Source organism: Mytilus californianus, unplaced genomic scaffold (genome assembly GCF_021869535.1).
Source record: "Mytilus californianus isolate M0D057914Y unplaced genomic scaffold, xbMytCali1.0.p SCAF_4, whole genome shotgun sequence".
Lineage (NCBI taxonomy): Eukaryota > Metazoa > Mollusca > Bivalvia > Mytilida > Mytilidae > Mytilus > Mytilus californianus.
Window position 1 is genome coordinate 114363707 of NW_026262690.1, and position 6954 is coordinate 114370660.

General features: G+C 33.0%; 1 long non-coding RNA gene across 1 annotated transcript; it reads right to left on the reverse strand.

Moving 5' to 3' along the window:
- Positions 1 to 4756: 4756 nt before the first annotated feature.
- LOC127699157 (uncharacterized) lies at positions 4757 to 5681 on the reverse strand. The gene is made up of 4 exons (XR_007981102.1): positions 5517 to 5681; positions 5207 to 5268; positions 4931 to 5176; positions 4757 to 4807 (listed from the first exon to the last, which is right to left on the reverse strand). It is a non-coding gene; the product is annotated as an uncharacterized LOC127699157 (long non-coding RNA).
- Positions 5682 to 6954: the final 1273 nt, after the last annotated feature.

A 6954-nucleotide genomic window follows, 5' to 3' on the forward strand; every position in this document is an offset into this window, starting at 1 on the left:
GGCCCATAATCAAAAATCTAAATACATGTTTAGATTCAGCATATCAAAGAACCCTAAAATTTAAATTTTTGTTAAAATCAAACTAAGTTTAATTTTGGACCCTTTTGACCTCAATGTGGACAAAGTTGATAACGGGGCCCAAAAATCAAAAATCTAAGTACATGGTTAGATTCAGCATATCAAAGAACCCCATATATTCAATTTTTGTTGAAATCAAACAAAGTTTAATTTTGGACCCCGATTTGGACCAACTTAAAAACTGGGCCCATAATCAAAAATCTAAATACATGTTTAGATTCAGCATATCAAAGAACCCTAAAATTTAAATTTTTGTTAAAATCAAACTAAGTTTAATTTTGGACCCTTTGGACCTTAATGTAGACCAATTTGAAAACGGAACCAAAAATTAAGAATCTAAATACACGGTTAGATTCGGCATATCAAAGAACCCCAATAATTCAATTTTTGATGAAATCAAACAAAGTTAAATTTTGGACCCTTTGGACCTCAATGTGGACCAATTTAAAAACGGGGCCCAAAATCCAAAAACTTAATACACGGTTAGATTCAGCATATTAAAGAACCCCAAGAATTCAAGAATAAAACCCCATTGAAATTGATCAAGAAATAAGCAATTTATACGAAGTATCTTCTTTTGCACAATACTGTGCAATTGAATATTTCTTGCTATTGCGCAATACTGTACAATTGACAATTTCTTGCTATTGCGCAATTTTGTGCTATTGGATATTTCTTGCTATTGCGCAATACTGTGCAATTGAAGATTTCTTGCTATTGCGCAATACTGTGCAATTGAAGATTTCTTGCTATTGTGCAATACTGTGCAATTGAAAATTTCTTGCTATTGCACAATACTTATTATATAATAATTTACACATCCTGTTTGGTGTGTATCTCCTACCATATCATTATTATTTGCTTTTAAATATAAATCAGAAATAACCAACTTAAAATGGAAAATTTTAAAAGAAAAAAAAGGAAAAAAAGAAAAAAAAAGAAGAAAAAAAAATCCCCCCCCCCCCCCCCAATTTTTTGAACCCCCTTATTATTCATTACTCCCATACTCAATCCCAGCCTTCCCTTTGTGGTATGGTACCTTGCATACAATTTCAGAGAGATCCATACACTTGAACACAAGTTATTGTCTGGAAACTAGGAAAATGCTTATTTTTGGCCCCTTTTTGGCCCCCAATTCCTAAACGTTTCGGGCAATTACCCCCAAACTCAATTCCAGCTTTCCCTTTGTGATATGGAACCTTGTAGTACAATTTCAGAAATATCCAAACACTTACACACAAGTTATTGTCATGAAACTAGAAAAATGCTTGTTTTTTGCTCCTTTTTTGGCCCCTAATTCCTAAAATTTTGAGGCAATTACCCCCAAAATCAATTACAGCCTTCCCTTTGTGATATGGAACCTTGTGGTACAATGTCAGAGAGATCAATACACTTACACACAAGTTATTGTCTGGAAGTTACAAAAATGCTTATTTTTGGCCCCTAATTCCCTAACTGTTGGTACCATAACCCCCAAAATCAATCCCAACCTTCCTTTCGTGGTATTGGACCTTATGGTAAAATTTCATGGAGATCCATTCACTTAAACTAAAGTTAGAGTGCGAAAACCAATGTGTCTTCGGACGACGCCGGACGACGCCAGACGACGACGACGACGACGACGACGACGACGTCATACCAATATACGACCAAAAAATTTTTGTGATTCCGTAATTGGTCTTGACATTAACATTAACAAAGTCCTACTATTAGGGGAGTTTAAAGACCTTGGCTAAGTTAGTCCTGAGACTACTGTGTTATGGTAGTCTCTGAGGTCTGTCGCAGAAAAAAAAATCATAATTGTTTTTACTACAGAAGACACCATGTCAGTTCAGATTGTACATATCCAGACTTTTTCAAACAGAATTATGATAGTATCAAATGTGTCAGGACAACTACAGACTTAAGTTGAGACCGTGAAGAGTGCATTTAGAGCATGTTGAGACAAATTCTGACAGTGTTACGAATGTGTTGACACATATTTAGACAGAATTCAGACTGTTAAGACACAGACTTAGTATAGAAAAATCAGAATTATTAAGTAAAATCTTTTATAGAGAAACCTATACTTTTTAGAATGTTTAGACAAAAGAATAAAATTGGCATTTCCTGAAGAAAAGGTTTCAGGAAAAAAATTACAGGAAATAGTCACAATAATGAAAGTAGTTAATTTGGAATATTAAACTTTTGGATAATTTTTTTAATTTTTTTTAGTAGGATTTAATTAAATTGTTTATAAGTGTTTAATAAAACACAGATACAGCTTCCTCTGCTTATTTCTAGACATATACATTGTACATCCAATTTGATTACAGTTGCCATCTCAGTACTAAAATCTATGACAAACGAAACTATTTCAATTTTGAAATTAAAAATTGTCCACATCTTTAAGCAGCAATATTCCAACTGCACCTGTGTGTTGAGTATACATCAGTGTCTGAACAGAAAAAAGGAAATGTTTGATGTCATAATCTGTTCAGATATTGAACAATAGATAGAAAATTTAAAGAGTAAATAGAAGCAAGTAAATTATAATAAAATGTAGTTGTTTGACAAGAATTTAGGACAGAAAGTCACAATTAAGTTTTGAGATTTAATTTAATTGATGAAGAAAAAACTTATTTAAAAAAAAAGTTTGTATTTTTCTTGAACTATTACATTGTATATATAAACCAACTTTGTTATTAAAATTTATTTGATAAATATCAATAATGATCAAATAATTGTTAAGAAAACAAAATGTCAAAGTGGCTCAATTGGTACATAAACGGCTTCATGGTGCCAAGAAATATATCATTTGCATGATTAAAATTTAATAAATTTTCTTTTAACAAGGCTTATGAACAATTTCCTAAACAGTGAAATGAATGTATGTAACATACATTTAAATAATTTTGACAATCTACCAATTGATAAATTACAACACAAGATGTTGAAATCTGTTATGGGGGTCAAAAGTCAGTCATCAAATATGGCTTGTAGACTTGAATGTAACAGGAATCCAATGTTGATTTTCTCATTATGTTTAATGTATAACTATTATATGAGACTACTTAAAATAAAAAGAGATAGAATACTATATAGTGCATTTACTGCAGATCAAGAAAGAAAGCTCAAAATGCTGGTTTTCTACCCTAAATAAAATATTTATAGTACTTAAACTTGATACAAAAAATTTGACAAATAATAGTGTTTTTAAAAATAGCCTAATAAGATATTAAAATCAGCAATCAGACTCACAACTACAAAAAATAAAATCTGGACTTGTGGACAGTAAACTGATGTTTTTAAGTAATATTTTTATTCCAAATTTTTTTCCCTTCTATCTTCAAACCAATCTTACCAAAAATATAAAAAGTAAAATTACACAACTATGTATCAGTGCTCATTGTTTAAATATAGAACAGGGTAGATATAATAAACCCAAAATTCCAAGAGAACAACGTTTTTGCAAATTTTGCACTGAAGTTGAGACAAAAGAACATTTTTTTATATCTTGTGATTAATATAAAGTTATAAGGCAAACTTTTTTCCAGTATCAAAATTTTTAAAACTTTAACCACAGAGTAAATGTAATGTTAACTGGAAGAAAAACTAAGTCCATTTATGAGTAAACTACGGAAAAACAGGATTTTTTTTTACAAAATTTACTTCTGGATACTACCTTATGATCATAAACAAGCTTCTGTCAAAGTTTGGTAGAAATCCAGTATAGTTTAAGAAAGTTATTAAAGTTTTAAAAACTTTAACCACAGAGTGAATATTTGTGGACAACGCCGCCGACGCCTCCTTCGACGGAATGTAGGATCGCTATATCTCACTTTTGCGACAAAAGGTCGCAGGCTCAACAAAAAGAAAATATTCAAAGATCATTGTCTTGTATATATATATATATATGCTCGGAAATGGGCCCTTTAACATGTTTAATTGGATTCAATAAAAATTCTTATTCTTATTCTTATTCTGTATATTCAAACAATTGTCAACAAATTATTTGTGACTTTCTGTCCTGTGAATTTTTGTCCTGTAACTTTTTGTTCGTTTACCGTTTGACAACCATCTGTTAAAATGTTTAAAAAAAAACTAAATCAACACAATTTTGTTTATAATCTTGGAATGTTTATTCAATTAAAATAAATACAAACTTAGAAATACCACATCCTTGTATACTAAGTTTAGAGAAAAAGAATGGGTTTTTTTACATCTTGTATCAAATACTAGTACATACATATAAGATTATTTATACCAAATTTCTGCTTCAATAATGCATTCTTTTATTTTCTACTCAATAACTATATATGTTGACAAAATTTGTTACCCTATCTAATATTGAGGTTAATTACATATATGATAAAAATGATCATGTTATTTCAAATATTTTGTAACCATCCTTCCCCATACATGTATGTAACCATTGTAACCTGATTTCCCATGCATGTAACCATTGTTACCCTCAATCCCCATGTATGTTACCACTGTAACCCTTATTCTCCATGTATGTAACCATTGTAACCTGTCTTTCCCATGTGTGTAACCATTGTAACCCTCAATCCCCATGTATGTAACCATTGTAACCCTCATTCTCTGTGCATGTAACCATTGTCACCTGACTTTCCCATGATGTAACCATTGTAACCCTCAATCCCCATGTATGTAACCATCGTAACCCTCATTCCTCATGCATGTAACCATTGTAACCTGACTTCCCCATGTATGTAACCATTGTAACCTGACTTCCCCATACATGTTACCATTGTAACCCTCCTTCCCAATGTATGTAACTATTGTAACCTTACTTCCCCATACATGTAACCATTGTAACCTGATTTCCCATGAATGTAACCGTTGTAACCCTCATTCTCCATGTATGTAACCATTGTAACCCTCAATCCCCATGCATGTAACCATTGTAACCCTCCTTTCCCATGCATGTAACCATTGTAACCCTCATTCCCCATGTATGTAACTATTGTAACCTGATTTCCTATGCATGTAACCATTGTAACCATCAATCCCCATGTATGTAACCATTGTAACCCTCATTCTCCATGTATGTAACCATTGTAACCTGATTTCCCATGCATGTAACCATTGTAACCTGATTTCCCATGAAGTTAACCATTGTTACCCTCATTCTCCATGTATGTAACCATTGTAACCCTCATTCTCCATGTATGTAACCATTGTAACCTGACTTCCCCATGCATGTAACCATTGTAACCCGACTTCCCCATGCATGTAACCATTGTAACCCAACTTCCCCATGCATGTCACCATTGTAACCTGACTTCCCCATGCATGTAACCATTGTAACCCGACTTCCCCATGCATGTAACCATTGTAACCCGACTTCCCCATGCATGTAACCATTGAAACCAGCAATCCCCATGCATGTAACCATTGTAACCTGACTTCCCCATGCATGTAACCATTGTAACCTGATTTCCCATGCATGTAACCATTGTAACCCGACTTCCCCATGCATGTAACCATTGTAACCTGACTTCCCCATGTATGTAACCATTGTAACCTGATTCCCCATGCATGTAACCATTGTAACCGGACTTCCCCATGCATGTAACCATTGTAACCAGCAATCCCCATGCATGTTAACATTGTAACCTGACTTCGCCATGTTTGTAAGGCCAACCTTAAAAATATGTTTGTTTGCAGTTTTCCGACTGTACCTTCAGACTGCAGGGTCGGTAGGTAGGAAAAATATTTTATTTTATCAGCCAGAATAAAGTTTAAACAAGTAGTTTAACACAAACCAAGTTTCTTGTGAAGAAAAAACATTTTAAAACAACAAACACTGAAAACCAACATGAAATGAACAGGCATTTTCAGGTAAACACCTTTTTAACCAAAACTGAAACTTAACATAGTGTCATTATACAATTTATGACATAAATTTATGGTATAATGAAATACTGGATTACTTATAAACAAGGAATGACTAGAATTGTTGTAAAGAAACATATTCACTGACATATATGCATCTTTACTAGAATGTTTTCATGAGTGGAGTATTTGCATCAGAAAAATGTAGATATTAAAGATTCAAAAGACAATTTAGGAGTGTGTTAAAAAAAAATCAACCATTGAATCTTCCTCAATTGAAAAAAAAGACAACTTAAAAAAAAATATATTAGACATCTGACATAAAGGTTATATTTGGAAAGATGTGTTGATGCCAGGCTTTAATTAAAACAAACAAAAATCTTAAGTCTAGCTTTGGGGTGAAATCCATAGCACCCCATTAAAAGAAAATGGTCTGTACTGAAATGTTTTGACTGCATAAAAAAAATAGCAGCATAGCTCCTAGCTAAGGACATATTTCAATTCAATTCACACAGGCCACACAGTTTGGGTATATTTAATATTGTAAGAGAGAGAATAATTGCAATGAGTGGGACAGCCCCCTTATCCTAAAGGAGCATACTCATTGCAATCGAAGATAGATTTGATACAGAAAGAATATATTTATTTCTCAAGCCAACCATTCATTTTCTCTACATCTTTGTGTAGTTTGTGTGGCTTCTTATTGATTTAACATTTCAAATGCGTCCTTCCACCGTACAGTCGTGTTTACAGTTATCCATGAAGTCACGGAGGAGTCTGTTTCCTCTTTGTCGTCTTCACGACGATTTAAAGAAAATATGGCATACTTCAGGCTGGTGTCGAATTGTTGAACCCCTGATATTGGTTCCATAAAGTCAGTCTCAAAAGATTCTGTATCCGATTTGTTTAAGACAGAAACGGTTATCGTGTCGGTTTTATGAATATCCGCTGCATCATCGTCAATGATATCATCGAAGACATCATTCCGTGTGCAATTCTGCCTGAATCAGTATAAACAGTTTACTATGAAACTTT